General features: G+C 42.9%; 1 protein-coding gene across 2 annotated transcripts in view; it reads left to right on the forward strand.

The window, feature by feature from the left end:
- Positions 1 to 1,074: 1,074 nt before the first annotated feature.
- LOC134205772 (uncharacterized) overlaps positions 1,075 to 23,157 on the forward strand; it is a 64,885-nt gene continuing 42,802 nt past the window's right edge. For both annotated transcript variants that reach the window (XR_009978194.1, XM_062681353.1), the window contains exon 1: positions 1,075 to 1,266. The gene's annotated coding sequence lies outside the window, so the exon portion shown is untranslated. The remainder of the gene's footprint in view (positions 1,267 to 23,157) is intronic.

Genomic DNA, 23,157 nt, shown 5'->3' on the forward strand with positions numbered 1-23,157 from the left:
TGGTTGTGGGCGGAACCGAGCGCGACAGGGCCCGCCTGGGAAGCAGTGTTACGATAGACGGGAATATCTTCGAGGTGGTCGATGAATTCGTCTACCTTGGATCCTTGCTAACGACTGATAACAATGTTAGTCGTGAAATACGAAGGCGCATCATCTGCGGAAGTCGGGCCTAGTACGGGCTTCAGAAGAAACAGCGGTCAAAAAAGATTCACCACCGCAAAATGTGTCATGTACAAGACGCTAATAAGACCGGTTGTCCTCTACGGACATGTGACATGGACCATGCTCGAGGAGGACTTGCAAGCACTCGGGAGTATTCGAGAGACGGGTGCTTAGGACCATCTTTGGCGGTGTGAAAGAAGACGGTGTTTGGCGGCGAAAAATGAACGACGAGCTCGCCCAGCTCTACGGCGAACCCAGTATCCAGAAGGTAGCTAAAGCCGGAAGGGTACGATGGGCAGGGCATGCTGCAAGAATGCTGGACAGCAACCTTGCAAAGATGGTGTTCGCTTCCGATCCGGCAGGTACGAGATGGCGTGGAGCGCAGCGAACGAGGTGGGCAGTCCAGATGCAAAACGACTTAGCGAGCGTGGGGCGCATTCGAAGATGGAGAGATGCGGTCTCGAACCGTGTATTGTGGCGACAAATTGTTGATTCAGTGTTATCTGTTTAGATGTAAACTAAATAAATAAATAATAATAATATATGGTATCTGCAGCACGTACAACACGTATTTTACGAAGTTGATTCGAAAATATGAGCAATTTAAACTGAAAATGATCTAAATACTTATAACTTAATTCACTCAAAATTTCACCAATTGATTTTTTATCGCATGACTTCCAGAAAAAGAAATCATTCACTGCTAATCCGAGTCGAAGATTAAGACAAAGTTCACTACACCGGGCTGTGATGAATTTGTGGAACCAAAACAAACCGAATTGCCAAAGTGAACACATGGAAGAGTCCGACGCTTGGGGATATGCCCGCGCTGCCGATGCGCGATATCTTCGCGAGTCGCGACGACGCGGTCCTTTTTGCGCATGACGACGTAGACTCACCTGTTTGATGGTGCGCACAGCACCGGGTTAGTGTGGCTTAAGCTTCGGTGGCTGGACGGTGGTTATTTCGTTCTTTTCGCGCTGGATTTTGCGATTGGTATCATAATCAAATATTGGTGAGGGTTGTGATTCGTGAACGGAGCGTGACCTGAGTGCAATTTTACGGAAAGGTGTTTAGTCTCAAAGAAAGAGATCTACATTCGAGGTAGGTGACATTGCTTTCACTTGCGTATTATTATTCCAAGCATCGAGTATCGAGATGTTGTGCGTTGCTTTCGGATTTCTTTAGGCATGCTTGCAAGATGGGATAGTCCTACTTGAAACAGGTTTCAGGATGAATTGACGCCAATACGTTGGGTTCCATAATATAAAATTGGTACTGCATTACGTAAGCTAAGATAGTTGCTGCTGTCGTTTGATAAATGTATTGGATGGATGGTCATAGCGACGCCGCGGCCGGTTGAACGAGTTGGGTTCTTGTGTGCAGATAAGAAAATAGGTTCGTGAATCATACCGCGCTCAAGCTGTCGAGGGATGGAAGAGCGAGAAAAGATATCGCATCGAGATGGGGAGACGCGAAATGAATCGTTTATTTTTCTCGAATGAATGTTAGAGGATGAGTTTATTTTGAATTCAAGTTCAAGTGCGTCGTGACGCTGTTTTGGTTCTTTCGTTTTCTATTCGGTACGAAAAGTTGATTTTGTAATCTCTTTTCCTGAGATGATTATTTGGCTTATAAAGACGCATAATTCAGCACACAGTCATCGGACAATAACCCTTGATGGTGTATGATAATTGGGCTGGCTTTATCTTCATCAAATTGTTAAAAAAATAATATCTACATAAAATAAAGATGCAATTTAATTTAATTTCTGTTTATTATGGTTGTGTTGTAGAATTATTCTTTACGTTATGACCTGCGAATGATAGATTGTGTAGAAATAATTAAGACATTACACTTTGCCAACTGGACATCTGGAAATCAGATTTCTTGGAAAGGTTTTGTGGCGTTGTTGTTTTGAATAAGACATTCAAAACGTCGGTTTTGGCCGAAGATTTATTTTAAAAATGGAAAGAAAAGTATCTTTTAATAAATAGCAGTAAGATTGATATGATTTCTGAGGTTTGGCAGGGTTGCACATTAAGAGTATTTCATTTCCCACGTCGATGTGCCGTGCCGACCAATTTTTCACTAAAAGTTATGTTTCTCCATGATCATTGGGTTTCTGATGTATTATTTAAATACGTAAACATATCACGTATTCGGTATCGAACTTGAAAACAAATCTAACTCAAATTGCCACTACAATATATTTCCAAAATCTAGATCACACGGTTATTTGTATAAGTTTGAAACCCATCTGGGCCTCCCTTCCCGCTTTGATTGCGACCAAATTTTATTGATTTTGACTTCTTTTCCAACTCGCTAACCATTCTTGACTTGACAAAGTGCCTACACCCATTGCGTCTCGCACATACAAATGTTGTTGCTTGTCTCGGTAAATAACATTTCGGCTACTGTTGAATATCGGTTCATGTTGGGGGTGGGTATGGTGTACATCACTGCGGGCGGGGGAGACTTTTATGCAAAGAGAACCGGCATCCGACGTTGATACAACATTCGCAAGAAAGTCAAGTCAACTTTTAAGACCGGCACACACACAAGACGTGAAATACTTTGTCTTCAAGTGTCCTTCAGCGTCTCCTGTTCTCGGTCCCGCACCACGCGTTTGTCGTGAATTCAATTTATATGATAACGATTTACTGACGGTTTTTCGTTTCTGTGAGATTGCATCGTTGGATTTCACAGGCTTCTACATTTTCTCTGCTATTCATCATTGTTGCGGATGGAAGATTCTTGCAGGATCCCTTAGTTGGCAGCAGACCTGTATGGAGAAGTGTGCATTAGTTTAATGCCGTTGTTGACACACAAATCTTAACATTCTAGACCGAAGAAGTTGATTGCATTGCTGAGGTCAGAATGTCAGGACCACCGAACCGAGTGCAAATCTTTTTGAAGTATACAGTCAAAGTTGGCACTAAAAGATATTTACTTTTTAGATATTCCATAGAACCACAGTCAATGTGACTCCGTTGGCATTGCTTTTAGACGTAAATCTTTTGGATTACAAGCAGTGTTTTGGATTTCTGTAGAAACTCCGTTTCAAGTTCAATCAAAGTTAATTGCCTATGATCCGTGTATTAAACCACCCGACGAGGAACTGCTGTATAGTCTTATACAATACCTACATGAAAAATATTGCATAAATAAATTGAAATCCAACATCGTCGGGTTAGGTGTATGAATTTTGAAACGATTTTAGCATTGAGCAATTTGCACAAACTCGTAGGTGGTAAGCTTAATCGACGTGGCTATTGAAATTGAGCCGGTCGTCGATCATTACCCCAAGGTGCTTTACCTCTCGCTTCGAGGCGATGGTGACTTCTCCGGCCGTAATCGTACTATGCTGTACTGCCTTTCGGTTGCTGATCATCATCACTTCAGTTTTGTGATGGGCCAATGCCAGCTTTTTTCCGCACATCCAGTTTTCGATTATTTCTATCGCCTGCCCTGCTCGTACTTCCACCTCTTCTATTGTTTCTCCGAATACCATGAGAGCCACGTCGTCCGCAAACCCAACGATCTTCACACCTCTTGGTAGTGTTAGCTGCAACAGCCCATCGTACATCGCGTTCCACAACGTCGGCCCCAGAATGGAGCCTTGGGGAACACCCGCTGCTATGCCTATTCTCTTCAGGCCTTCATGTGTTTCGTAAATTACGACCAACGACCAACGTCATATTCTCGAAGTAACTCTTCAGAATTCTGCACAGGTGGCCTGGAACCCCCATCCTGTGTAGGGAGATGGCTATTGCTTTCCAGCTGGCACTGTTGAACGCATTTTTCACGTCTAAGGCTACCACAGCGCAGTAGCGATTTCCTCTCCTCTTTTGCTTCTTGGGTGTGGGAGGCCAGACTGATTATTCGTGATGCGGAAACAGTCCCTCAATAATTGTTTTGAGTTTTTCTGGGCTCCTCTCTAGCGGTATTGCTGGGCCTTTAATCTTAGCCATCGCGACCCTGTACATATGCATCCCACATGAGTTTGCATCCGCGTTGTGGCAGAGCTCTTTCATGCAAGCTGCCTTACTGAGCCTGATTTCTTTTTTGAGAGCAGCTTTAGCCGCCCTAAACACTGGTCTGCGCTCTTCTCTTTCTACGTCGTTGTGGGCTCGAAAACAGCTGCGACGGAGTTCGGCGATCGTTTCATTCCACCAATAGATTAGCCTACGTGCATACCGTGGCTGTACCTTTCTCGGCATGGTTGCATCGCAGGCTCGGGTCAATACTGCAACCAGCTCGTCTGGACTCAGATTTCGCAGACTTTGTTTCCTGGTTGGATGCAGTATGGATCAGAGATGATTGCAACGTCGCATTTCGAGTCCTTCGCGGATTACCACAGCAGGTGCTGCGCTGTAATTTACTTGACAACGCCTATTTGAACGCTGGACATTTTTTACCACCAGTAACATGGTCTCTGCGTCCATCACTTCTACAGATATGGAATTCAGGTGGCTTTTTGCAACTTTGTGCCTTATTACCTTCTTCTCCGCATCTTCTACAAAGTTTTGACCTATTAGGGCTCTTGCAGTTCCGTGCCAGGTGGCCAAACTCTTGGTACCTGAAGCACGTCTCTGGTTGCTGAGAGAGGCTCAACTAACAAACCGACCAACCGATTTTTACTCTGCCGATTCGCAGTGCTTTGTCAGCAGCATCTGCCGGAAACTTTATAGCAGCGATCTGCGTGCCTAATGGACCCCTTCTTAGACGGTTTGTTATGTCAACATCGACCAACTCGAGTTGCTCCTTCATTGCGGTAGCTACCTCGTCTGCTGTGGTAATCTCGTCCAGGTCCACACATTGGAGGCTCGCTTCAGGCGTCATAGCTCTCACCTGTACCCTTGTTTATATGATGAGCTTTTATTCTTGGAGTCCGTTTTCAGCTCAAAGATAATGTCACCCGCCCGTGTGCGCCTGATTCTCTGGACATCTGCGCCGAAGTCCTTCAGTTTCGGAGCTGTCCTTATTGTTCGCAGGACCTCCAAATACCCTTCCTCGCTAGTCTTCACTACAAGTGCTTCACCCTTCTTCTTGAGGCTTCTTTTGGTGATTTTTTGCCGCTCGTCTATTTTGCTTTTTGCCAGGGGTCCCTAAGTTGCCGTCACCGGCTTGGTCCGGCTGTGAGGCAGCCATTTGTTTGCGTAGAGCCTCCCTTTGTTTTTTTGGAGCCTGCTGGTCGCTCGTCTCCTGGCGAGGATCTATGCCTCTTAGGCACATAGACCGGTGTGTTTTCCGGCCGCTCCAGCTTCGTTTCTCCGTTATTGCCAAGTTCTCCAGGGGCCAATCCAGGTGTTTCCTGTAATGGTGCCGCTGATTATAGGGCGTTAATTTTATTCATGATAAAAGGTTCCCAATTGCAACTAATGGGGCGATCCCTGCCCAGCACTAATGAGACCCCCCTTATTCAATTGCCTCAGGGTCGGCGTAAGCGCTTGATTATCGCGGCCAAGAAAATACAAGAAACTTCCACTTGAACGCCAAAACCGAATTCTTCTAATTACACACACAGGTACCTTTATTGCTCCTTCGTATTCCCACTTTCTTAGACTACCTCCTACCTCACTTTCTCTAACTTATCTTCGGTGAGGGCCCCTTCACGTTCCGCTACTTCAACCGCTTCCTGTACCGTCGCTACTGGGTAGCTCCAATTATAGCCCGTATTGGACTGTCTCGTGGGGCACACTTCCTCGAGGTTTCGATGCTGGCTTGTTTCCTCGAACCCAGTCACGGAATGCCTGCAGCGTTGCGTTGGTGATATCCACAAAATGGCGGTGTCTGGAGAGTTGTGCCACGGACGTACTATAATGGCAAATCCGGCCCAGAGCTTGTAGGGTCGAGCTACTAACGCTAGCGGTCCATCGATGCTGCTTGGTTAATGGTTCCAAGAATACTCCACGGCCGATTTCACGTAAGCTGATGTGGGTGCACTAAGGTCCAGCCAAAAAGGGGTCCTGGGTATTTCCTCCTAGGTCGCACAATTAACTTTTTCACAGTTCATCGAGTTTAACTTCTTGGTTTAAATTTTTCAGATAGCTAATCGACTCACGTTTTTCTCTAGCAAAAGTGTCAAGCTAATTGCCATTTAGCGATTGTGGTCTTTCGCGCGAAAATCTTGATGGTCGGAATAAAATAGAACAGAAGTTTAACAGCAGAAAACTATTTATTCAACTTGTTCGGTGGAGAGCTTGAACAGGAATGAATGATTTGCTACAATTGTTTATTCAATAAAACTTATGTTGCTATGGAGGCCTTCGGTCTCCAAGGAGGTCATCAGCATACTTTGTTGCCGATTTACTCCAACACCCCCCTGAAACGGTAAGTCCTAAGAGGGTCCTTAGTTCGCGGAAACGTCCAGGTTCCAGGGGTTTGGAGAACGTGTCCGCTATCTGATTCGCTGTACCAATTGCTTCAATTGTAAGTCGTCCTTGTGCTACATGGTCGCGAAGAAAGTGGTGCTTCACATCAATGTGCTTAACACGTTTGTTCTCCGTATTGGCGGCCATCAAAATGCAGCCACGGTTGTCTTCAAAAATTTTGAACGCCATATTCGGTTGGACTTGTTTAAGGTCCTGGAGGATTCCGTGCAGCCACAGCCCTTCGGAAGCCGTGGCACTCAAGGCTGCATACTCTGCTTCGCACGACGATAGCGCAACCGTTTTTTTTTGCGGCTAGCCCAGGACACGGTGTTACCATAAACCTTGAAAATGTAGCCGCTAACAGATTTTCTATCTTCAGTGTCCGATGCCCAGTCGGCGTCTACGTATCCGACTAGTGCCTCAGCGTCGTTGTGCTGCTTGTACTAAAATTTGAGGTTCTTCCCTAGCAGCACACATGTTCCTAATAGATTACTGCGACTAATATGCGACAACATTCAGTCACTATCAAGTTGCTGCAACAATTTTTCACTGACTTGTGCTGCTCGGGTTCGTACCCTTCATGTACCGAACTACTCTCTTCAGCGCTTGCCAGTGAGTTTCACCAGGTTGATTTTGGAAGCGCCCCAGGTATCCAACCGCATAGCATATGTCGGGTCGGACACACAACATTGTGTACATAAGGCTGCCCAGCAACTCACGGTACGGATGCGACACAGGATTCACAGATCGCGCCGGTAGGAGACAGCCCTTCTCCATTGGAGTCTTGACGGGATTGCACTCTTGCATTCCGAACTTTGCTAGAACACGGTCCACAGCAGCTTCTTACATCAGGGACATCTTACCGGTGAAGCTATCGTATCGGATCTTGAATCCGAGGAAGTGGTTTATACCGCCGCAGTCCGTCATCTGAAGCTTCTTGAACAGTGCACTCTTGATTTCCTGCACCAGGTTTAGCCGATCGGATGCGATCAGCAAATCATCCACATAGATGATGATGAATACCCTCCCAGAATCGTCGATCCTGGTATACAGACAGTAGTCGTGTCACGAACGAGTAAAGCCGAAATCCAGTAGGAGGTCGTTCACCTTGCTGTTCCAACAGCGTGGGCTTTGCTTCAGTCCGTAGAGTGAACGTTCCAGCTTGCATACGAGGTGCGGTGGTGCCGTAATGCCTTCAGGTATGGCCATATACACATATTCTTCCAGCTCACCGTACAGGAACGCGGTCTCCACATCGAGTTGGTGAACGTGCATCCTTCGGTGGACTGCTACAGCAAGAACGGTTCAGATTGTGGTCAACTTCGCTACGGGGGAATACGTTTCGTTGTAGTCGATGCCGGCCTTCTGCAGGAATCCTTTCGCCACCAGGCGTGCCTTGTAACGAACTGGTTCGCCTCGGTCGTCTGGCTTGACTCTGAAGACCCATTTCGATTTAAGCGGAACCACGCCAGCTGGACATCTCACCAATCGCCAAACATGGTTGTCCGCCAACGACTGCAGTTCTTCACCGATTGCTTGCTGCCAAAGGGTTTCGTCAGCTCGTCCAGCGATTTCCTTGTACGCCTCAGGAACATCGAAGATCAAACGCTCAGCCTCATCTCGTGCATCGGAACCGTCGAATGGCGCATTTGAAACGTTCTGTACAGCATCTGTAGAAGGAGACTGCGCGGCAGTGAAAAGTTTCCCAACCAGAAATTCTTTCAACTTACTGGGGAGTCTGCGTTCCCGTTCGCTGCGCCTCGGGGTTACCATTTCGAGGTTTGAACCACGATCTAGTTGCGAAGGGAGCGCTCCGGTTTCGTCAACTTCGTTTTCACCCTCGTCGTCATCATCGTCAGTCAGAATGTCATCTTGTTGAGCCACGAGTGGCTGATTGGTTTGAACAGACCGCACCGGGTGGTGCACGTCTTCCTTGTCTTGATCCTCGAACTCGTACGGAACAACAACCAATGGAGCTTCATCACGGATCTCGGTGGCAAATGGAAAACTGCTCTCATCAAACTTCACATCTCTGGCAAGGAATAACTGTCTCTTCTATTTATCTCACAGGCGGTATGCATTCGGCGCGTAGCCGATCATCACAGCAGGCTTGCTTTTTGGCTCAAGTTTTCCCCTCTGTGTCGCTGACAGCCAAGCAAATGCTTTGCATCCGAAGACACGCAATTTCTTCAGATCCGGTTTGTGACCAGTCCACATTTCGGCAGGAGTCTTTCAGCCAGATATCGCATTGGTTGGACTTCTATTCGTCAGGTACACCGCCGCTAGAACCGCTTCATTCCATAGAGTCTTCGGAACTTGGGCTTCAATAAGCATCGCACGCACCTTTTCGACGATTGTCCGATTGAACCGTTCGGACACCCCATTTTGCTGTGGTGTGTAGGTTGCGGTTGGCTCGATCTGGATCCCCTTGGAAACGTAGAACGCACGCTGATCTTTGGAGCAGTACTCACTCCCTTGATCGACAGTCAGCTTCGAAATCGAGTGCTCCAGAGCAGCACTAGCCATGGCCTCGTATTCCTTGAATTTTTGGAACACCTCGGACTTCTTCTTGATGGGATAAGCTATTGCGAAGTGCGTGTAATCATCAATAAAGGTGACGAAGTACCGAGAACCATCCCAAGCCGCTGGTGTGATGGGACCGCACACATCGGAGTGCACTCGCTCTAGAGGTCTTGCAGCACGAGCTCTAGTACCCGTGAATAGCACTGCTTTCCGAGAACACAAACATCACAGAAATCCAATTTACCTGACTCCTCGGGAATACCTGTTACCATTCCGTGCTTAACGAGTGCTTGCATGTTCCTTTCTCCCGAATGGCCAAGTCGACGGTGCCACAGGTTACCGTTCGCAGCTCCACACATGTTGGCCGCCACAGTATCGACAAACAGATCGAGCTCGTAAAAATCGCCCCGCATGGGACTTCTTGCAATCAGCTCTCCTTCGTGTTTCAAGATTGCTTCCGTCTTCGAAAACGTGACATTCAGGTCCGCTTTTGCCATCTTCTTCACAGACAGCAAATTCGCTCGGAGATCTGGTACGTAGAGGACATCCTTCAGGCTGATTTGATTGCCTTCTTTTTTGACGCCCTTAATCGTGTCTCAGTGCCAGGAAACCAGAGATTGGTCATCTTTCGCCACGTTGATTATGACGGGTTGCTTCAGCTTCGTGAGATCGGCGAAACAGTGGTTCACGTTCACAAGATGGTCGGTGGCTCCAGAATCCAGCTTGAAGGACACCACACCATCGTCCTGTGTGCGAACGCACTTTCCGGTCATGAAAACCACCGCCTTACCTCCGGAAGCAGCGTTAGCTTCAGCATGCACATCCGTCTTCAACTTCACGCGACAGTCCTTGGCCTTGTGTCCCTTCTTCTGTCAGCGGTTGCACTTTCCGGTAAACATACCAGGTTTCTCCTTCGATCCTTGGAATGCTGATGGTTTCTCTTGATAGTTGACTACCCGGTCGGTTTTCTTGAGTTCCTCGGCACGAAGGCGCTCGCGAACTACATCCAGCTTCAAATTATCCTCACCAAGATTTTCCAAAGCAGTAACCAACGGATCGAACGATTCGGGAAGGATGGCAAACAGCTGGGACATACCATTGTTTTCTTCAAGCTTCGCCCCGGCCAGCTTCACTTGTCGGATCAGCTCTTCGAATGTCTTCAGGTGATCTTTCACGGATGAACCCTCAGCCATTCGCAGCTTCGCAAGTTGCTTTCTGACGAATGTCTGCGACGAGACGGACTTCTTGGCGTAGACGGCTTCAAGGCTGCTCCAAACTTCCTTTGCCGTCTCCTTGTCCCGGACAAGATCCAGCAGATCGTCATGGATAAATGAGATCAGCAGGTACGCCGCTTTACCGTCTTCTTCCTGGAACTTCGCAAGCTCGGCCGGTTCCTCTTGAGGATCCTTCTTGATGACATCCAATAGCTTCACGGACTTCAAATACTTCTCCACTCGAAAACGCCAATTGTCAAAGCCGGTGCCCGAGAACAACGGGATCCGGTGGACCGAATCCTTGCGTGAGTCGCCCATAACCTCTTGATGGTCGGAATAAAATAGAACAGCAGTTTAACAGCAGAAAACTATTTATTCAACTTGTTCGGTGGAGAGCTTGAACAAGAATGAATGATTTGCTACAATTGTTTATTCAATAAAACTTATGTTGCTATGGAGGCCTTCGGTCTCCAAGGAGGTCATCAGCATACTTTGTTGTCGATTTACTCCAACATATAGATAGTAGAATCTATAGATGAGCGAAAGCATGGCTGAGTCGATTTTTTTGACCGTGCACACGCGCATATGACGTCACAGCCCTTAACGTTTCCATTGAAATCGTGACGTCATGCTCGTTTGGAGACACGTTTGACAGTTCGTTTGGAGACAGAGGATTTATCTTCGCTCATCTATATATTCCACTATCTATACTCCAACAGAAAAGGCTTGGCCTTGGGCTTGGCCGTTACCTTTTTCTCTCATCACATTTTCGCCCTATTGCTGTCCCCCATTACACCACCCACCATGGCCTCCCATGTCCTTGCGTACACCTGGTGTTGAGTAGCGGAACTATCCTAAACTGCTGATGTCGGCACAGTGGGTGTTGATTGGGTCAAGTTTCAATGGATCGATAACTTTCAAGGCATATACAACAAAAACGGAATACAAAACCACGAAAATCTCAACAATCTTGGACAGATCAACACACCACTGGTTACACAATCTGGGCCGTTATATCTACCTGCAGTGTGTGTGTGTGTTCGAAAAGTTTCGCCAATTCTTTTTGCAGATTTACAACTTAGATTTTTTTTTCTAAATTAACCGGAGCCGGATCAGATGTTATGCTACGTTTAGACAAGGCAAGTTAATTGAGCAATTCGCTTCAATCGAATACGAATTGAAAGTGTAAACACCTTAATTCAATTCACTTGAATGAAAAGAAAGTTGAACATGAGTAATTCTTCTCAAGTCAAAGGACCTGAAAAAAAAATATATTTCTAGAGCTTGAGCTCCATCTTTATTGAATCTTAAGGAATAACTAACTAGTACAATTTTGGGATGCAAGTATTTATAATTTCGTATGCACTCGCGAGCGTGGGATCGATCTTTGATTATGCTGGATGATGTGATTGTTTATCTTTGGGATGACGGTGTCGCATGATGCTGTCCGTTGGGTTGTTTATTCCTTGATTGCGATAACGATGTTTAGTCTGGATGCTAAGTGGTTCTGTCGTATTAATTCTGGGTGGTCCAGAACAAAAGTGCTAATATGTATGATGCTAAGTGTCTGCTGCAGGATTTGTGTTAACTCATGTTCAACTTTTGGCAGGTCAATTGAATTCAGCTGAGATGTTCAATTCACTTGCCCTGTCAAAACGTAGCATTATGGCCGAAATACATTTTTACGACAAAAACGCGTAAAAAAGTCTTGCCAATTTTTCAGGCACTTGCCTTCTAGCGATTTGCTCGCAACAAGTTGCATTTGAAGAAAATCCTATTCCATTGTTTTCTATTGAAAATTAGCAGGATCGGGCTATGGGATCAGTTGCTCATTATGAATTATTCCAATGTTTTGAATACTTATTGAGGAAATAGAATTATTCCATTTTTTTAGAAGGCTACATTACATTCAAAGACATATACCGTAGTAGTAAGCCATTAACTGCGTTTTTTATGCTTTTCTGACCTCTCTAATGGACTTTTCTTGACGAACTTTTACGAACGATAAAGGCATCGTCACCCTGGTCGATTAATCTGTTTTTTTTTCACTTCATTCTCATTCGTTAAACTTTTTATTCACAACAATGATCTGTTTGACAAAGCTCTAGCATCCTTTAAGCATTATATATTAACAACACTCTGATTAATCCACCCAGCGGTATTGGTACCTTTCTCGTGCTTATAAAAATAGTATTTTGATCATAATGTTTGAGCCCCTAGTGCGATATGGCCAATTTTCAGTAGGAAAGAATGGGACAGGATTATCTTACGAGCAAATCGGTTAAGGATAAGTGCCTTCAAAATCAGTGACATTTTTTTGCGCACATACATTCACACACAAATACACACACATACACACACACATACACACACACATACACACATACATACACACACATATACACATTTCATCATTCAAGTTATTATATTTGGGCTGCGAAATGGTGAGTTGACATCTGGGAAGAAGCGACCTACACAGCTCTGGCCCTCACAAGTTGCAATCTCACGCTTCCACGGGTCTTCCGATGACAATTGACCGCCAGCTAAGGGTTGCGTACTTAGCTGGTAGTGCAGCCTGGGCACTGTTGTCCTTCTGACATTAGCTAGAGCTGAGTGGGTGCGACCAAGGGGACCATCGTCCCTAACCCCTAATCCCAAGGCGTTAAGCGACCCGTGCTGAGGGGATGCATGGCCCCAGACCAGGGAAATAGAGGGGAATGACGCCTCCTGGACCCTGGTCAAGAACAAGAGGAAACCGAAGACGTCAAGGGCCGAAAAGAAGGCCCAGGCGAATGAGGGTAGCAAGAAGTCTAGGGTAGGCGCCAATCGCTCCAGGGGCGATGCCCTAGTCATCACGGCGGACGAGGCTAAGTACTCGGATGTTTTGAAGGCGATGAGGAGTGACGTCAAGCTCGGTGAACTCGGCGCCGACGTACGTCGAATAAGACGTACCCGGATGGGCGAGATGATACTCGAGCTGAAGCGGGGCGTCTCGCAAAAGGGCGCCGCCTACAAGAAGTTGGCGGAGGAGGTCCTAGGCGAGACGGTCAAGGTGAGGGCACTCACGACGGAGGTGAATCTAAGGGTTAAAGACCTGGACGAGATCACTGAAGTCGAAGAGCTCGTCACGGCACTGCGGCGACAGTGTGAAGTGGAGACGCCCACCGCAGCCGTTCGGCTACGGAAAGGTCCGGCTGGGACGCAGGTAGCATTGGTTCGGCTATCTGCAGCGGACGCCTCCAAGGTAGTCAAGTTAGGGAGCGTCAAGGTGGGATGGTCGGTATGCCCTGTGTGCATATACGAGCAACCCGAAGTTTGCTTCAAGTGCCTGGAACCGGGGCACAAGCAATGGGACTGCAAAGGCCCTGACAGAAGCAATCTCTGCCGACGCTGCGGATTGGAGGGACATAAGGCACAATGCTGCACGAGCCCTCCCAATTGTTTGATTTGTTCCAGCAAAGCTGTGAACAGCAAGCACCCCATGGGGGCTCGATGTGCCCGGCGTTTAAGCGTGCTGCAAAATCAAAGTGCAGGTAAAGCAGCTGGCTTGCTCGGCTTCGCCCGAGTGTTTGGTGTGCGCAGGTTTAGAGGAAACGGCGGAACACGTGCTGTTCGTGTGCTCACGTTTTCGCGCAATGCGTGACCACATGCTTGCCACATGTGGTCTGGACACTACCCCGGACAACCTAGTTCGGAGGATGTGTAAAGACGAAGTTGGCTGGAACGCCGTTTTATCGGCTATCGCCCAAATCGTCTCGGAGCTACACAGAAGGTGGCGCGTGGACTCAAGGATGGCTAGTTCAGGCGCAAATAAGAGGTGGTCCAAGGGATCGGAGTCGGCTTCATGGGTCATACCTTTTATCGAACAAGTGGCCGCGCGAAGAACAACATGGTATCGTCGTTTTCGCGGCATCGGTCAATCGGGCGGGTTCCGAGCCCGAGAACGGAAAGGGGTCCTCGTCAAGGCTGGGGCAGGCATAGGTACCGCGTCCCTCTGTGTGTTAGCGATTAGACCCTATCGCAGAGAGGTCAATTTGGGGTGCACGCGGCATCATCATTCTTGATACCAGTCGTGCAGAGAGAAGCAGGCGCGAAGTCGACCCTTCCCACCTTCTGAGGACATAGGGCGTGATAAGGCCACCTGAAAAGCTGGCAATGCGCTGGCACGATACTAAGGGTATGCGATAACACACTTTTTCCCAACGAAACGAAACGAAAATTAAAATATCTATGTTGATTCGGATCGAAACGAAACGAAATATAGATTTCTTTCGAGACTTCGAAACGATACAAAATCGAGGTCCATTTAATTCGAAATTTTTCGAAACGAAACGAAATTTTGATTTTTTTTTCCGCGCAATTTTTATTGAATTGGTTTTACATTATGTACGCAATTCTGATTTCACTTTTTCGAAGTCGAATAACTGTTTTGCGACCAAAAGAGTTATAATAACTGAAGAGGCAATCTGTGATAAATCGCCACATTCTCGCCGCATATACCATTGGCGATAAGGCAATACCCCAGCATTTGTGCCGCTTTCATAGGAATTCATCGTGGAGCGTGTACTCCTGAACCTGATCAATTTTGTATCAGTTTTATATAAAGTATATAAAAATAAAGAAATTGTGGGATTTTTCATATACGGATTCAAATTTCGTTTAAAGCCTTAGTTCATTTAAGAATTATGTAATTATGCTGAAGCATACTTCATATTATCTTGTCAGCGTGGTTTTACAGTATTGACTCAGTCAAAATTTGAAAACGAATGCTTAGATTTATTTTTTTATTAAGTGGGATACTTAACTATGTATCTACATCTGTCAGGCGTATACGCAGATATTATTAGATTAGAATTTATATTACTAGATCAACAATTGGAAAGGGTGTGTCTGCCAAAATTTATTCCTTCTTATTCCTCGTCTACATATATAGCATACATGTGCTCACTAGAAGAATCATGTGCATTTCCTAGACCGATAGTCTTATATACAATCAGCACGACAAACTGATCTATTGTGTGTGTCTCCTTCCCGGGCAGAAGCCATGAATAGAATAACAAAACATGATATAAACTTGATTGATATAAGAGATAAAAGAACAGGCAACAATATCAAAAATTTGCACCGAAATATCATTTAAATATCAATATTTGCTATGTATAAGAACAAACTAATGACACATGATATTCATTACTTATTACAAAAAGCATAACTAGATCTTCTCATGATATGTTAGTGCAAAATATTGATATTATCGTCTGATCTTTTATCTCTTATATCAATCATGTCAATATCTCATTTTGCTATCTTATCAACATTTGATATTATTGAGCTATTTTCGTCTACTCGGGTTGGCAGATGAGAACAGCTGTTATGGTCAGTGCTGAACGCAATCATAAGTAAAGAATTTTCAGCAATTTAAATGATTTTTCAACCCGTTTTGGATTTTTTTTTGCAAATCCCATGCGTAGATCTAGAAATGCCCACAAATCTGCAATGTTCCTCACATATTATGCAAATAGTCGAAGAAGAGCTTAATAACGTTTCTTAACTGTATACGTCGTAGTTGCTAATCATGATTGACCGAGAAAACAGCAAATATGCATAGCTCACCAATTAAATAATTTGCTTGGGATACAAAAACGAGCAATGGGTAATGTTTTCAACATAACCGCGAGTAGACGTAGGACTTGTATAAACGTAACGTATTTACATTTAACTTTTAACTTTTGGATCTATAGAGTTTGATTATAGGTATTGATATTGGAAAGACAACTTCCATGCTGTGTAGAATTATTAGCAATTTGTGTATTCAAAAGTTCTGGAAATAAAACTAATAATTAAATACATAATAAGAATTGCTTTGTTTCTAACTATTAAGCCCTTATTTACTCAAGCAACAAGTTAAACAATTCTATTTATAAAACTTTCAGACTTGGGCAAAATGTGCTATTTTGGGGGAACTGTCCCGTTTCCAAACAAAGAAATGCAGCACCAATTTCGTTGCTTCTTTTTGCTACCATGCGTGCTTACTGATGAAAAAAAAATCACAACAATAAGAAACAAGTCAAGGAGCAGTGACCCTACTATAATAGAGGAGATACTGCCAAAACATCAACGAAAAATTATATAATGTTTTGATTCCAAACTCCATGTCTACGTCAAGTTTAATGATACAATTTCTCAGAAAATAAAAAACAAAGTATAAGATAAAGTTTATTTAAATATTCTTCTGGAAATTATTTTTCGCGGACTTTTTTTTAAAACATTTACATGTAATTCAGCAAAATTTTCTAATCTTAATGGATATCAACACTATTGCTGATTGTGCATCTTTAATTGCTAATACATTCTGCAAATAAATGGAAGCAATTATTTTAATCAAATTTTTGTTTTCATCTGTAGTTGATTTTTTTATATGAAATCAGAACTGTTATAGTATAACCATGTTTTAATGTACATGTCGTTTAGTACCAAGCACAACTTAACATATGGTCAGTCATATGACATAACTCGTACTCATCCCGGGATCATTTGAATTATGAAACCAATCACCTGAATGAGCAGACCAAATCTCTCTAATTTTATTCTTCTTCATCCACCACCGAACTCCGAGCGATGCGATGGGCGATTGCATCCATCGAAACCGACACCATTGCACGCGACCATCACAGAATAACAAAAAAATTCGCCCACTTCTTTCATGCATATTCGCAGACCCACCGGCAGTTCTACCGCTGGTGACTGCATGAGCATGTTGTCGCTGTGTAGGTAAACACAGCGAACGAACGAACGAAACGAAAAATGCGCGAGCTAAAAGCACGTCAGTACGCGCTGCTGTCACAAATTGTAATGACTCGCACGCGGCTAGAGATGTCGCAAATTAATCGATTATTTCGATCAATCGATTAATCGTTGTGATAATCGATTAATTTTGAATCGATTATTACCCAACGACTAATCGATTCAATAATCGAGAAGAATCAACAGTAATCGATTAGTTACTAATCGATTAATCGGGATTTTACGACATCATAAGGATGTCGCAAATAAAGCGATTACTCCGATTAATCGATTCATCGTTGCGATAATCGATTAATTTTTAATCGATTACCACCCAACGATTAATCGATTCATTAATCGATAAGAATCGAGAGTAATCGATTAGTTACTAATCGATTAATCGAGATTTTACGACATCTCTACACGCGGCAGGCACTGCTTCTTTTATACACAAAGAAAATCTTCCAACGGACCCGTAGGCCGGTGACATACCGCATTCTGATGTCCGTGTTAGGAATGCACGGGATTGGTTACATGTGAAATTTTTGCTGGCTTTGACAAGAATTGAAATTTTAAATAGCTCATCGTTAATAATCTTAAGTTTCAGTGAAATAGGCAAAATACTGGAGAGTGTGCGAGTCGAATGATATATAAATCTTCAAAATCCATCGAAAGATAAAGGCGCTAGTAACGTTCAAAATCTTCCCTTCCAGCGTAACGCTCTCGATTTCCAAAAATCTAAATGACACCCAGTATAGTAAAGAAAGACGTAAGTCCAACGTCAAAAAGTTATTCTTATTGTATACTTGCTTCCGAGTTTCCAATTCATGAACAATAACGATGCTGGTCAATAACGGTGCTTATGGTCAATTTAGTATTAGGAGAGGAAAATTAGTGTAACACTCATTGTTTTAGGAGACCGAGGTATGCTCTGTGTCTCCGTGAGCGCTACGGAAAAGGAATCGTTGGTTAGTTGAGAAAGTATTCATGTGAAACCCCTTGGTAAGCGACAAAATATTTATTGTAAACGAAGTTATTTTGAAAACAAGAAAATGAAAACTGTGTTTCAAATCAATCCAACGCAAGATCAATGTGCTTCGTTTAATAATCTTCTACAATACGATCGATTCCGCACTAAATAATTTGAGCTCTTTGATGCAGACATTAGTTTTATCCATTGGCGTAACTACAGGGGGCTAGGGGGGGCTATAGCCCCACCTAGGATCCAAATAGCCCCCCTAGAGTTTTTGCTACTTCGCATAAGTATTGCACATATCTAGCTGTCTGAGCTTAACTACAGATAGTGAATTTTATTAATCTTCTCTCTTTTCAAATCTGTTGAATCTGTTTTTGGTTTCATGTTTTTGAATTTCGAATAATTCAGGAAAAAAAAAACATTTTTTTTGGTTTTTGAAAACCACAGGGTTTGAATCCAAAGGAGAAAGACAAAATCTTTCACTTTTATGTCTGTATACTCTCTAGATAGGTGGCATACCGTGAGAGACGTTTCTCGGAATCGGTTGCGATAATGAACTGATTCGGGGGCTATGCCTCATGATAAAGGCCATATCAAAATTATATCAACATACGTTATTTTTTTTAAAATTTGTTACAAATTTGATGCAAAATGTTGTTAAAAGATCTAAATTTATATAAAAAATAACACTACTTTAAACAAAAAGATTTCAAATTATGCTACAGTTTTATCACACAGATAACATATTCTGTTAGAAATTTATAACAGAATCAGATGCATAATATATTGTTTACTGTGTAGTTGAATTTTTTTACAGGACGTTATAGGTCTCAGGATTGTGATCATCATCAGAATTTTTTGTATTATGATTATTTGTCAAGAACATGAAACTAAGCCTTTGCCAATTTGGCAATCTTTTTAAATTAGGTATATCAACGTATGATGATCTATTTGGCTTGAAGACTTTAGCATGCTTAGATGAAAAATATATAAAGCTCTTTTAGTGGAATGTATGTTCCACCAGTTAATTCCACCAGTGTTAATTCCACCAGTTAAAAATCATATGGGACCGAAACTCTTTTCAGCGGCTCCTCTATCGGTGTCAGCGTTGTATGTCCAACACATCACCAACCAGCTACGCCCTCGACTAAGGAAATTCGGCATCGATCTAGTATTCTCCAGTAGAAGCAACCAACTCAAGTCTCTATTGGGTTCAACGAAGGATAAAGTAGAAATGTTGAATAAGGCAGGCGTTTAAAAAATAAGTTGTTCCCAATGTGAAAAAATCCTTGTAGGCCAAATAAAAAGATTATTAGATATAGAGTAGAGTGGGGCAAGAGTACGCACTTAGTTTTCAATCGATCATGTGGCCCTTATGAAGCAAGCTTCTGCATATCAAATCAGTGTCGATGATTCATATACTCTTCCTTTATGTTACCCAGTGGAAAAAATAGTGAAATTATTGAGATTCGTTTTAGTAGAAACCTTATTGCAAGCCAAGTGAAAAACGCACTCTTACCCCACCGGTGGGGTAAAAGTGCGCATCGGGTGGGGTAAGAGTACGCATTTATGCAATCATGTGCTTTAAGAATATATTAACACAAATAAGAGTTAATAACATTTAATTGATGTTCAATTAGCATATATTAGGGAATGTTTAAAGATTACGTAACTCTTAAAGGGGGAGGGGGTCCTAAAAATGTACACTTTCATACGAAAAACCATTGTTTTTTATATATACAAAAAACTACAGAGGTAAAAATATATATCAGGTTTCGCGTGGCGTATACAATGGCATTTTCCTGAAAGAAAGTACACCAATCACGTCACGTAAAATTTGGCTATTTCATCACCCCCCCCCCTTTTCCTTACACTATTTGTATCAATCCTCTAAAAAATATATGGATCGTCATACATCTCGCAAACCCTCCCAGCTAAAAGTTGCGTAATTTATGAATGTTTCTTTTGATTAAATGAAATTATCATTTAGATGAAATTGTGTTTTCGTACTATGTTTAAGTGTACAACAAGTCCTAATACAATTTCATTATTTCGCTTCAGTGCTTTGTTCGCTAAGTCCTTTCTAACACCGAATTACTTCAACTTATCCTAAAAACTTGTGATAATTTTGAATTCTGTCCCTTTTTTCTTAGTTGTGGATCTTTATCCTTTGGAAGAAGTCTTATTTCGGCCGGAGATACGGGTTTGACATCATAACTTGAAGATTCATATGCGTACTCTTGCCCCACCGGTTCCTGCGTACTTTTACCCCACAGTCCCAAAAATTATTCAAGTAATGGTTTTGACTTCTTGGAAAACTAACCGGATTGGTGTTCTGTACCATAAAGTACTCTATACAATAGGTTATCGAAATGGTATAATGTTCACCTGATTGAACGTATACATGGTAATGAAATACTAGTTGCGGAAATCCAATTATTTTTAGCAAAATGACCAAAAAGTTATCTAACTCCATATCTCCCTTGTTGTTTATTCAAATCGTTTACAATTACACATGATAATAGTTGGCCAGAAAACATGTCAAACTGATGCAGTTCTGCTAGTTTATCTTGTTTTAATACTTCAAAAAATCGAAAACGTACTCTTACCCCACGCGCACTCTTGCCCCACTCTACTCTAAGGTTCAAGGAACATATGGCGGAAGTGAGAAAGGCTAAAAGAGAAAACGATAAGGGATTACACTACGAATTTAGATCTAAGGTAGCAGAGCATGTGTATAAGGAAAATCACCCAATTACGGCATCAAATATTAAAATCTTAAGAAATGTCTCTTCCCCATGGAAACTCGATGTAGCTGAGAGTTTGGAAATCCACAGACAGATACAAACAGCGCTGTTGAATAAGGATCAGGGAAATAACAGCTCTTGGCTCAAGTTTCTACCTAAGCAATAAAGTAATTTACTGTATAGGTAAATAAAGTAGGCAAATAAGATTAGATTAGGTACCTAGCGTAGTATAAATAGTGTAAGTGGCGATTGTCGAGTCAAGTCGAGTCAAGTACGAGACACTGAAGACGACCACACAGTTGTGGTGTAAATACGTATCTGCAAAGATAACGAAAATTAACTGGTGGGATTAAATGGACAGTACTTAATTCGTCTTAGACGGATGCTTAGATGACCGAAGAATTTCAAACAAATCCTGATTTTATCAATCAAATTTCTCAGCAAATGAGCAATATTTAAAAATTTTCAAGTTTTGTGGAAAAGAATTATGATCTCATGCTTTCTAAAATATACAAGGCGCAGAATCAATAATGTGATACAATATTTCAATACCAAATTTTCAAAGTCGATTTGGCGATTCTGATAGCACTCCCACGCAAATCAACCCTATCAACACGTAGGCGAAGGCTCCTGCTACGCGTTGATGCTGTTGGTTTGCTTGGGAGTGCTATCAGAATCGCCAAATCGTCGTTTGAATCTTTGTTTACAAAAGCAGATAAGTCGTTTTGAAAATTTGGTATTGATTTCATATGCATCTATCCAATTCAGGCATTTCCGTTTTGTCTGCTAAAGTGTTTTAGGGATTTCGTAATGCTGCTATTTCTTGAAAATTTTAAATTTTCTTTAGACAATTTAGGCTTCTTTATTTTCGACAAAGTTTTGGCAAATCTCTCAGATTTTAAAGAGAGGTAATTTAAATTTTGATGAGAAAGAACTTGGAATGCTGTTGGATTGATTAATTTTTTAATTGAAACTTTTTTTATGATATAAAGTATGGATTAGTTTAAGTTCGTTTCGAAATTCCGCGGAATTCCGTTTAATTTCGTTAGAAGCTAGTTTTTTTCTAGCGAAATTTTTGTAATTTTACGAAACGAAATCAAGAAATCAGAATTCGCCATGCTCAAATTCCGCGAAATTCCGCGGAATTTCGTTTCGAACCACCTGAAACGAAATTTTTCGAAATACCGCATATGCTTACACGATACGATGGTGTTCTTCTAAAAAAGCGAGTCACGATGTTCGGTGCTGCAAGGACAGGCAGCCAACCTCGAGGGTGCGTTGTGCACTGGCTCCCCTTTGAAGCATTACTTTCTGGTTGTACCGAAGGGACTATGGGCTTGGCGGCAATGGAAACGGTTTAGCGGGTCGGGGATATAGTCCTGCCTCCCTCGTTTGCTGTTGGAGGTGGTCCCTAACCCCGCACTTCCTGGTCAACCCAGGATGTCTGTTGAGCAGATTCCCCCTCCATTGCTTATGGAAAAAAAAGACAGACATCATCTCAATTCGTCGTGCTGAGTCGATTGGTATATGACACTATGGGTCTCCAGGCTTCCTATAAAAAGTTTGTTTCAGTAGCGAACATACACACTTAAATTTTTTCACCGATCTCGGCTGTGCAATTCTCGGTTTAAGTTCGTTTGCTGAAATATCAGCTGAATGGACGTATGATTACGGCGGCTTCTTCGAGTGCCGCAGTAAACAAATTACTTTTTCCGCTGAGATATCAGCAGAAAGTCAGGAACCGAGCACTCGGCTGTGCGGATCTCGGCAAAAGAATGAAAAAATGCCGAGCGGAACTGAGTGTGTATAGCCTTTACGTATACACCTTTGTAAAAACCATTGTCGCCAATGGAATGGAAGCATAAATCGCGGCGAATAGTTGTTGTAGCCTTTATTGTTGACATTTAGCGCCCGGCCTATTCTCGCCAGACAGATGTTTCACCTGGGACGGCAGCAACAATCTTCCTTTATGATTTATTACCTCTATTGTCTCGGACAAAAGCTCACGCAATCATTCTGTTTTCTTTCATTTTGTTCTCAGTAATGTAAATGTATAACATAAACTTTGCTGCCCATAAACACAATAGTTGCATTTTTGCTGGCGAACATAAATTGTCTGAAGAGTTTTCGCCCATCTATAAAGATAAACTCTCTAACTGCAACGTCTTCTCGTGAATGGTGCAAACATTAAAGCTCTGAGTGTGGTCTCCGCCATTTCTAAGCCGTAAATCATAGTAGATAGGCTATCACACGATCGATCCATCAAATAATTATACTAGTGACGTCATGATAATGATGCTTTCGGTTTTCTTCCATTGTTATTATTTTATTATTTCACAATATGTAAATTCCCAGATTTCCAGTACTTCCTTGAC

This window comes from Armigeres subalbatus, chromosome 1 (assembly GCF_024139115.2).
Source record: "Armigeres subalbatus isolate Guangzhou_Male chromosome 1, GZ_Asu_2, whole genome shotgun sequence".
Classification (NCBI taxonomy): Eukaryota; Metazoa; Arthropoda; class Insecta; order Diptera; family Culicidae; genus Armigeres; species Armigeres subalbatus.